Genomic DNA, 10,158 nt, shown 5'->3' on the forward strand with positions numbered 1-10,158 from the left:
GTCAGCTGAACCAAAAGAATAATTGCCTTCTTGGTGAGCCTTTGTGGCCAGGCTTTTCACAGGCCTCTTCTAAAAATTTAATTATGAAGAACATGGGGGAAAGTCTTGAATGGATGAGTTACCATTTCAAAGATCAAAATTAATAGGCAGGCATCCTGTTGCCTCCCTCACCTCTGTGGAGCTGTTAGTCAAAGGCTCCCAGTATCTGACCCATCTTTCTCTCTTCCTTCCGTCTGTCCGTGGCAACATTCTCTGCCCACCCTCTTGCTCCCCTCCAGCTTTAGAATATGCTGTTTCTTTTTCTTGGTGATTATTCTGACTGTCTTTTCCCACTTGCTCTGCCTATCCAGCTCTCCTTCCTCCCAAACCACCATAAGTACTTCCTCACCTCCACACTGTGTTAGGGTACGTGCTAAATTCCTGGTATTCAGCAGAAATGGATGGTTCTTGCTCGCATATGTATACATCATTTTTGCATTTGTCCCTTTGTCTCAGTCTCTCCACTTTCTCTTTTTTTCTACTTCTCTGACCTCTGTTAACTGAGTATAATATAGAATTAAATTTTAAAGAGTATCACTTATATATATTGAATGTAATGTTCTATTCTCCACCCTACATTTTAATGCTTTTTTCCCCTTCAAAATCCAATATAAAACAATAGCTGAAGTTAATTAAGTAGAGTCTTAGTATTGTCTGTATATTCAAGCAGATTAATAATTTTCAGCAAGATGTAGTAGGGTTATTCACATCCACTTGCCTCATTTCTTTCTTCATTTTTGTTATTATTGTTGGTTTTGTTGTTGTTTCTCAGGGCCTTTACACTGAGTTACATCCCCAGCCTTTTATTTTATTTTTATTTTTTAGTTTAATACAAGGGCTCATCAAATCTTTAAGTTGCCCAGGCTAGCCTTGAATTTTTAATTATCATTAATATTTATTATAGACTAATACCTTTTTTAAAATTTTATTTTATAAAAATGTAAAACAAAAATTTGTAACAAAATCATAGGAGAATAAAAATAGTTAATACATAGATTTGAATTTATAATCCTGCCTCAGCCTTGCAGATGCTAGGATCACAAGCATGTCTCATGCCATTTTGGGTCAAATTTTGTTACCAAATAAATCTCAGGGGTACACTTGCTAAAATTATTTTATAATTCTCAGAATTTTTAATTTTAGAATAAGGATTAAAAAACGTTTGACTTGCTGAGTACCTACCAGGCATATCATAGGCAATTTTACCTATTTTATTTTCTTGTTATCTGAAGTCAAATCAAAATATATGTATCATATAAGGATAAAAGAAAATTTGTTTGTTTTGTTTATTGAGAAAGGGTCTCACTGTTTAGTACAGGCTGGTCTTAAACGCACAAACTTCCTGCCTCAGCTTCCTGAGTGCTGGGATTACAAGCATGTACCACCACATCTGGCTCCAACAAATACAATTATTTTTGATACATTATGGGTTTTTTTGTACTGGGAATTGAACTCAGGACCTTGTGCTTGCCAGGCAGTTGCTTGTGCCACTGAGCTATATCCCTGGCCCCTAAGTACAATTATTTTAATTTGTTTTTTGAGACAGAGTCTTGTTATATAGTTCAAACTGGCCTTGAACTCACTACATAGCCCATGGTGGTCTTGAATTCATAGCAATCCTCCTGCCTCAGCATTCCAAATACTGGAATTAAACGCATGTGTCACCACGCCTAGCACAAATTTCAGAAAAGAGGTTTAATTCTCCCTATTGCAAACAAGAGACTATTTCCTTCTTGTCTTTTTCCTTGGAGCATTTACTTTAGAACACTTGTAACTGAAAATACTTTCCTTCTGTTCTTGAGCTGTAAGTAAATCCTTTTGAAACACTCAATTGGCATGCTGTCAGCTGCATGATCTAGGAATGACACTTTCAAGGACCCAGAAGCCATTTGTTTTCAAATGTAAATGTCACAGGAGCCAGCACTCCTCTACCCCTGTTGCTGAGCCTCCCTGGGTGGGCACTTTTTCTGCCGTGCCAAGATATCTCCTCTCATGCAGATAGATGTTTGCTTTTCCTCCCAGGAAAAACCAGTTAGCTCTTACAGATGCTCTTCTACCCACTCTGTGTATGACACACGGCGCTGTCAATCCTCCTTGCTTGAAGGCTAGTTATAGTTTATCTTGAAAACCTGTAATGAGCCATAGCAGCTTGGCTAACATGATGGGTTGAATGTAGTTTGTTTCCCAAGGGTTTGTGTGTTGGGTGTTTGGTCATCATTGTGGTGGTGATGAAGTGGTAGAATGGTGAGACACAGCTAGGACATGCGGGGTGCTACCCTTGGGACAGGTTAAGATAGGTCTTGTGGGATTCTGTTCCTGAGATGGTGAGTGGTAAAGAGGAGCAAGCCTTACTGTTGATTTTTTTCTCTAGTTTCCTATGTCACCATGTGATCACTCTTTTTTTTTGAGACAAGGTCTCACTGTGTAGTGCAGGCTGACCTCGAACTCACTAAGTAGCCCAGGCTGGTCTCTAACTCACAGCAATCCTGCCTCAGCCTCCCAAGTGCTGGGGTTAGAGGTGTGTATCATCACACCTGGCCCCAGGTGATCACTTGTACAAGCTACCATCATGATGTTTTCTGCGTGAGACCCTCAGCACAGGCCAACTGATAGGGCTGCCCAAACTGCGAGCTATATAATCTCTCTCTCTCCCTTCTTTCTTTTATTTATTTTCCTTTTCCTTTCGTTAGCACTGGGTGGAGACTGAACCCAGTGGCCACTGAGCTGCATCACCAGCCTCTAACCTCTTTTATATATATTATTCAGCCTCTGGTATTTTTTATAGCATGAAAAAATAGACCAATGCAGCTGTGTCTTGGTTACTTTTCTCTTGCTGCTGAGACAAAATACCCAATGCCCAAAATGAAGAAAGGAAAGGTTTATTTAGCTTACAGTTTGTGGAGGTTTCAGTTCATACTTGGCTGGCTCCAAGGAAGAGTGGCACATGGCAGAGCGCAGCTGTTCATGGCAGCGGAAGACTGCAAAAGCAACAAGAGCAAAATGGAGGAGCAGTGGCAAGCAGCCTCTTTCTCTCCCTTACATATGCAAACTACCTGCCCCAGGGCAGGTGTAGTACTCATGCCCATAATCCTGGAAGCTGCCCCATGACTGCATGAGGATTGAGGGGACATGCAGACACAAACCACAATAAGCTGCATAAGGGAATGAAATTTCTTTGTCTATGCAATTTCTTAGCAGATTGCCTATGTTGTGCATTATATTCTGGTTCATTGCTTATTCAATAATTACAGTGTTTTCTTTCTCTACTACTTTTGTGGATATTTCAGAGATTTTGTTTTTAATTATATTTCCTCCACAATTTATACCATGATATAGTAGCCACATTTTAAAGATAATGTTCAGCTAATTTTAATTTTTGCCTAGTGTAATTGTGGTTTGCTCATGATAATTTTAAGTCAATGTTAAATTGACTTGTGCAATTGCATTTATTTGCTAATGATGCCATGCTATTTATAAAGGCCTGTTATGTTCCATGACATAAAAGTAATATATTGAAGCCTGGCACAGAGTTGTACACCTGTTATCCCAGCTACTAGGGAGGAAGAGACAAAAGGATCCTGAGTTCAAGGCCAGCCTGGGCAATGTAATGAGATCTTGTCTCAAAAAACAAATAAACGGAAATAAAAGCTAAAAGTAAAATGTTGTGTGTAAGGGCCCAAATTTACTACTGGGTCCAGGCAGTTGATAGGTGTCCTTTTTAAAAGTAATACATGTGACTCTTGCGTATTGCTACTTAAGACAGGGATTGTAGGTCAGTTCCCTGAAGAAATGTGAGCTATGGCAAGTGTTGTAGATCAGCAGGTATTTTCAAGATTGGCAGGTTTATTCTGACAAACTGTCTTTGGCTGCACATGAGAGAACAGCTACTATCCTGCAAATCTAGAGGAGAGACAGGGTTTCATGACTGGCTCAATCAAGTAGTTTGGATTCTGTTTCCCCCTCATTCCACGGGCTGTGCTGCCCTTGTGTGACATCATTCTGAGGCTGCTTTGCTATGGGTCCCATGTTCCCTACCTTTTTCTGCCTCCCCTGAGGGGAAACCTTTGCCCCAAAACTTCAAGCAAGGCTGGTAAGGCTCACCCTGATGCAGCCACTTAATTTACATCCTTCCCTCTGAATCAAAGCCTGTCACTTGGGCCACAAAGGCATCCTTGTGAATAGGATGAGCTTCTTCTGAGTTGCAAGTGCTGCTTTTGCAAAATGGTATTTTGCTTTGTTTTGTTTTTCAGTAAGGTGGTGGTGGAAGTTAACAGATACAAAGCAAGCACCCAACCCACGATGTACAACACAAGTCACCAGGAGAGCTACATAAAACCATGTAGCACAGAGCATACTGTGGCACACAGAAGTTAGTTCTGTTAGGTTCAAGGGAAGGCTCAGTTTGTGCTTGTTTTGCTTGTCTCTTATTCTGTTATGAACATACCAGTGATGATTCATTAGCCTGTGACATACCAACTTCACAGGAAGACCAAGCTGCAGCAGCTACTCTAGAAAAATGAGCTGTGAAGGGAGACTGAAACATTTAAGGTCAGTACAAATTTTCCATATTACTTCCTGTGTATAATGGCCTGCAACCTCCTCTCCTCTCCTCTCCTCTCCTCTCCTCTCCTCTCCTCTCCTCTCTTCTCCTCTCCTTTCCTCTTCCTTTCTCTTCCCTTTCCTTCCCTTCCCTTCCCTTCCCTTTCCTTCTCTTCTCTTTTCACTCTTTCTTTTCCTTTAGTACACTATTGGAGATTTAATCCAGGGGCAGCACACTGAGCTATATCCCCAGCAGTTTTTTAATATGTTATTTTGAGATAGTCTTGGAAATCGCTAAGTTTCCCAGGCAGGACTTGAATTTATGATCCTCTTGCTTCAGCCTCCCACAGTGTAGGGTTACAGGCATGTACCATCATGCCCAGTGACCTTAGGAATCTTATACTGAGAAAGGCACATCACTAGATGGTCAAGTCTCCATCGACCTGATGAACCACGTGATAATATGGTACAGAAGGCTCTGCCATCCCTGCTGGAACAGCATAAATAAGAAATTTTGGCTTCATTCCTCTATGGGGTTTGGGGGTTAACAATATGACATCATAACCTAGCCTAGGCTGATTATAGTAAAACTGCTAGCTTGTTATATATGAGACTCATGTTTATTTTCCAGTAATTACTATACAAAGGTCCACCTAAGAGCAGTATTCTTAAGAGCACAAATAAGCTAGATAGAAAATATCACTTTTTGCCATTAAATTGGGAATTTATAATAATGCTTTGTATTCACATACGACTTTCATGTTTCCTGACTTTTTTCATATGCTGTACTCCTTTACTTCCTGACTTTCACTTAATGATGTGTTAGAAAAGAGGTTGTCATTGCAGATTATAGATGAGCAAGTTGAGGCTGGATTTATGCAGTCTAATCCATGGCTAAGGGAAAGATTTATTGACTCTCAAATCAGATTTGCATCATGCAGCAGATCAAAACTGTTTCTCTGAATAAACACAATAGATTTCTCTGCTAAAATTTAGCCATGTTTCCTACGATTTTCTGAAAAGACCATTATCAGCCTTACTTTTAATAGCATAAACCAATTTACTGCATTTGCCTTGAGATAATGGATCAGAGCTTAATATTTATTTCACGCTTGCCAAGAAACACGAGAATAATTTAAAACACTTCTTTGTTCTACTTAGTGAGTTCTTTTAACAAACTCCAAATCTAACACCATGGATCTCTGGGAAGAAGCATGGAAATGTTTCATTATAAAGAAATTCAAAAGTTGGTCATATAGCTTAGTGGTAGAATGTATGATTAGCATGTGTGAGGCCCTGGGTTCAATCCCCAGCACTGGAGATAAAAGTCAATTACAAAAAGCGTTTATTTTCTAACTGAAAGCCCAAGGTTACAACAAACGAACCTTGGAATGGAACAAGGCTTGTCATACTAGAGATTGTGCTAGGGGTCCCCATGTCACCCTCAAGCTTGCTGATTTACTGGAAGGATTCACAGGACTCAGAAAAGCAGCTGGATGCCTGGTGACACTTTATTTACAGGGGAAGGATACAGAAAAAAGACATAGGAGTATCCAGGTACAAGTTTCTGGGTGTTCCCTCCCACTGTACTCCCATGGGATTTGCTTAATTCTCCAGCGGTAATGTGTGACACCTCATGGGAAATGCTGTGAACTATAAAAGCCCTTGCTACCCTTGATATCAGGGGTTTTACTAGAGCTCAGTCACGTGGCCTGGCAGTGCCAGATCACAGCTGCCCAGGCTCCAGTCCCTACTCCCCAGCTCCACAAGCACAAATAGGCATGCACCACAAATACAGCATGGTCCAAGGCCTCAGTTATGCAAAACCACTCATGGTATCCAGGCAGGGTATGCCAAGGGCTCAGGAACTATTTCCTGGGCACTGGCCAAGTGCGTCCTGAAGACAGGCCTTCTCTTGGAATGTGCAGGGCTTAATGATCAATTTTATGATCTCTGAAATGGAGGTAAGAACATAAGAAATCATAATGAACTCATAGAAGTGTAATAAAAACAAGCAAAGAAATGTGTGCAAATGACTTTCTTAATTTATTCAGGTGATTATGCAAAGCTGGGGGTTGAGCCTCTTAATAGACATTTGACAGTTTAAATGTTTTATTTATGTACTCATAAATTTTCTGGGTACTAGGACAGAACAAAATGTTTAGTGCTACAAATGTGCTTCTTTTCTTGCAGAACTTACTATGTATTCATAAAAGGTAGAGGCAAGTTGAAGGGACCTGGGTAGCAAGTGTGATAAAGATACCAGTAGAGTTAGTACCAGTAGTAGGTGTGATAAGAGAAGCTTAGATGGACAGTGTTACCAGGTTAGTGGTGATCACCAGCTGTACCAGCCATTTGCTTCACTCTGGCTGAAGGACAGTGAGCAGAAGTTGCACGGATCACATTATTTTTCTTGTGGCACTAGGGATGAACCCAGGCTTTACACAAGAAAGGCAAGTGCTCTTCCACTGAGCTACACCTCCAGCACCTCATGGATCACGTGGTAGATTCTGACACTGTGACAAAAATAACTAAAGCAAAAATGTAAAGGAGGAAAGATATATTTTGGTTCATGATTTCAGAGATTTCAGTCCATGGATACTTGGCTCTGTTGCTTTTGGCCATGAAGAGGAGAGCAGCATAGCAGGGGGCCTGCGGTGGAGCAGAGCTGCTCATCTCATGGTGGAAGGAAGCACGGAGAGCAAGGCAGCCAGAGCAAGGGGCAGGGTGAGAGGTAGTCCCAGAGCCAACACCCCCACAACCCACTCCTTCAGCTGGGCGCCATCTCCCACTTTCCACAGCCTCCATAATGACGTTGTTAGGAATCCATCCGGGGATTAAACTGCTGATGACGCTGGAATCCTCATGATCCAATCACCTTCCAGAAGCCCTGACTCTGCTCCCGTGAGCCTTTCCAGTACATTTCAGAACCAACCCACAGGGGATGGCTTTGGGGTGGAGATTTAAGGACCTGTGTGTGCTCTCCCACCTCGCTCCCCCTGGTGTAATAACACCGAAGCTGCATGCGTGGCTGGGTCACCACAGGGAGGACAGTTATTCTATCAATTTTGCATGTGTGTGAATAAATGTTTGCACTATTATAACCATGAAACTTCTGTGTCAAAAGTTTCATTACTGCATAGCCTATTCTGTCTGACTAATACGATGCCTAATGCAGACCTAGGAGTTAGGAAGGGCTAGTTTTTTTTCTTTTCTTAGCTTTTTTTTTTGAGACAGGGGCTCGTTATTTGTTCAGGCTGGCCTTGAACTCACTATGCAGCCCAGGCTGGCCTTGAACTTGTGGCGATCCTCCTGCCTCAGTGTCCTGAGTGCTGCGACTACAGGTGTGTACCTGCATGACTGGCAGAAGGTGTAGTTTGAGAAGAATACCAGGAAATTAAAGCCAATTCGTTGCAATTTGATCAAAGAATGCTTAAATGTCAACAGGAAGAATAAGTTGAAAGGGAGGTGTGATGGAGGCTTTTAAAAGCCTTGGGAGGAAGTCTAATAATGTATTTACATAATTCAGGGTTTTGGAAAATTTGTGAACCTGCGATAATTTAATCCCTGTTAGTTAAATCTGCTGTCTGCTTTGGACTCCTCTGTGTCATAGGAGGTTTCTCTTCCTGCCAGGTGGCTTTGTTGACCCTGTGGGCATATTTAATTAGGAGGCACACTGAGTTGGGGGTAGAGTCAGCTGGGTGTGTGACGTAGTTTTGCAGCCTGCAGTCACTTCCCTATCTAGGTACAACACGGTTGGTCCCACGAATGAATGGCTCTCTGGGCCACTCATTTGTCACTGTGTCCACTCATCCCGTGAAACATGAAGGTGCAATGCCACCGATCATAAAGAACTCTGTTAGGGAGTGGCGTTTAGTCTCAGAGATGGCTCCAATGCCTCCTGTGTGACTGTCCTGGTAGGGCGTTACGGTTTATATCTACAGGTCCTTGAGAGACTTGAGTGCTTACAGGGGGGCTTTGGGAGTGGACTGGATTGTGGCGGCCTACAGCTGACTTGCTGTTTGGAGGTGAGCCCGGAGGAAGCAGTGGGTCATGGGCAGCAGGGCCTGGGCGGGCTTATCGCTCTCCCCACCCCTCCCTGACTCATTCTCTGCTTCCCATCTGCCATGCTGTCCTGCTCTGGAGCCAGCTGACTAAGGACTGAAAAGTGAGCCAAAGTAAACCTCTCCTTTAAGCTGCAGGTGTTCGGTATTGTGTCGGCGCAATGAGGTAAGTGACTAAGTCACGCAGTCTCCTCCCCATAAATCTACACTGGCTGTATTATTTGGTGTCGACCAGAAAAATGTGGTAGCAGGAGCTGGGTGGCTTCTGCAGCTGAGTCAGAAGGAGTCCTGGAGTTTCTTGGAACACACACTCTAGGAGAGCAAGACCCCAACCCAAGCATCCAGACACCCGGAGACTGCCAGGGCAGGAGGGCCTCAGCCGGGTGATGTGGGGCAGCGCGCCCTCCCCGCTGAGGCTCCAGAGAAGCGCGAGGAGGCCGGCTTGTGTTTCCAGCCGCCCAGTACCTTGGCCTGGCTTTCCACCCACCCTCCATGGCCCTGCCGCAAAACGAGGAGCGTGGAGTGAGCAATGCTCGCTGAGCCCCGGCAATGTGCAGGAACTAAAGAGATGTTCGCTAGGTACTAGCGGAGAAGTGGAATAGCATCACTGTGTAGTAATAAAGGTGCCACAATGTGTTTCTTCCACTTCCGGCCAGAGTCTGGTCGATTCCTCCCCCTCGAACCGGCGCTCTGCCGCGTGGAGACACTGCCGATGCCAGGGCAATGCCGCCTGCCTCTGGAGCGGTGAGCCACTCTGCAGGACCCCAAAGGTCTCACCGCGCTGGTGAGACCTTGAGGAGTCCTGAGGCAGCACGGGGAGGGAGGACAGCCCAGAGGATTCGCAGCGTGGTGAGGCAGGACCTTCCAGACCAGCCCGGACGTGACCCGAGCACTGCCGGTGACTCTTGTGGACAACATGAAGGGTTGGCCCGCCCTGCCCCTCTCAAATCCTTGACCTACCAAATTGTTACATATAGAAAATGCTTATTGCATTAAGCTTCTAAATTCTGGGCTAGTGTGCTGTGTAGAAATAGATAACGGAGACAAGGGCCTCCCCCCAAATTCAGACAGCGTTAGCATCAACGAATTGTGACAACACATTGTAAAGAAGGCTGGGCATGATGGTGCATGCCTTGAATCCCAGCACAATGGGAGGCTGAAGCAGGAAGACCACAAATTGGCCAGCCTGGGCATCTTAGTGACTTAGGGATACCCAGTCTCAAAACAAAAATAATTTTAAAAGAGCTGGGGCACTGGGCATGGTAGTGCATACCTGTAATCCCAGCACTAGGGAGGCTGAAGCAGGAAGATCACTTCAGGTTCAAGGCCAGCCTGAACTACACAGTGAGACCCTGTTTCAAGGAAACAAAACAAAACAGGGCTAGGGGTGTGTTTAATCCCCAGTACCCACCCCCCAACACATAGGTAAAGAACAGAAACTAACCTAAATTTGCCCCCTCCCCGTGGTGGGGATTGAACCCAAGGTCCCAGGACCTCACGCACGCTATGCCAACTC

At 43.9% G+C, this 10,158-nt stretch overlaps 1 long non-coding RNA gene across 1 annotated transcript in view; it reads left to right on the plus strand.

The window, feature by feature from the left end:
- The window catches only part of LOC106147764, a 21,425-nt gene extending 13,735 nt beyond the window's left edge, over positions 1–7,690 (plus strand). The window contains exons 5-6 of the long non-coding RNA XR_001232710.1: positions 4,290–4,587; positions 7,161–7,690. This is a non-coding gene — a long non-coding RNA (uncharacterized LOC106147764). The remainder of the gene's footprint in view (positions 1–4,289; positions 4,588–7,160) is intronic.
- Positions 7,691–10,158: the final 2,468 nt, after the last annotated feature.

The sequence above is a fragment of the Chinchilla lanigera genome, unplaced genomic scaffold, assembly GCF_000276665.1.
Source record: "Chinchilla lanigera isolate Chin_1 unplaced genomic scaffold, ChiLan1.0 scaffold00009, whole genome shotgun sequence".
Classification (NCBI taxonomy): Eukaryota; Metazoa; Chordata; class Mammalia; order Rodentia; family Chinchillidae; genus Chinchilla; species Chinchilla lanigera.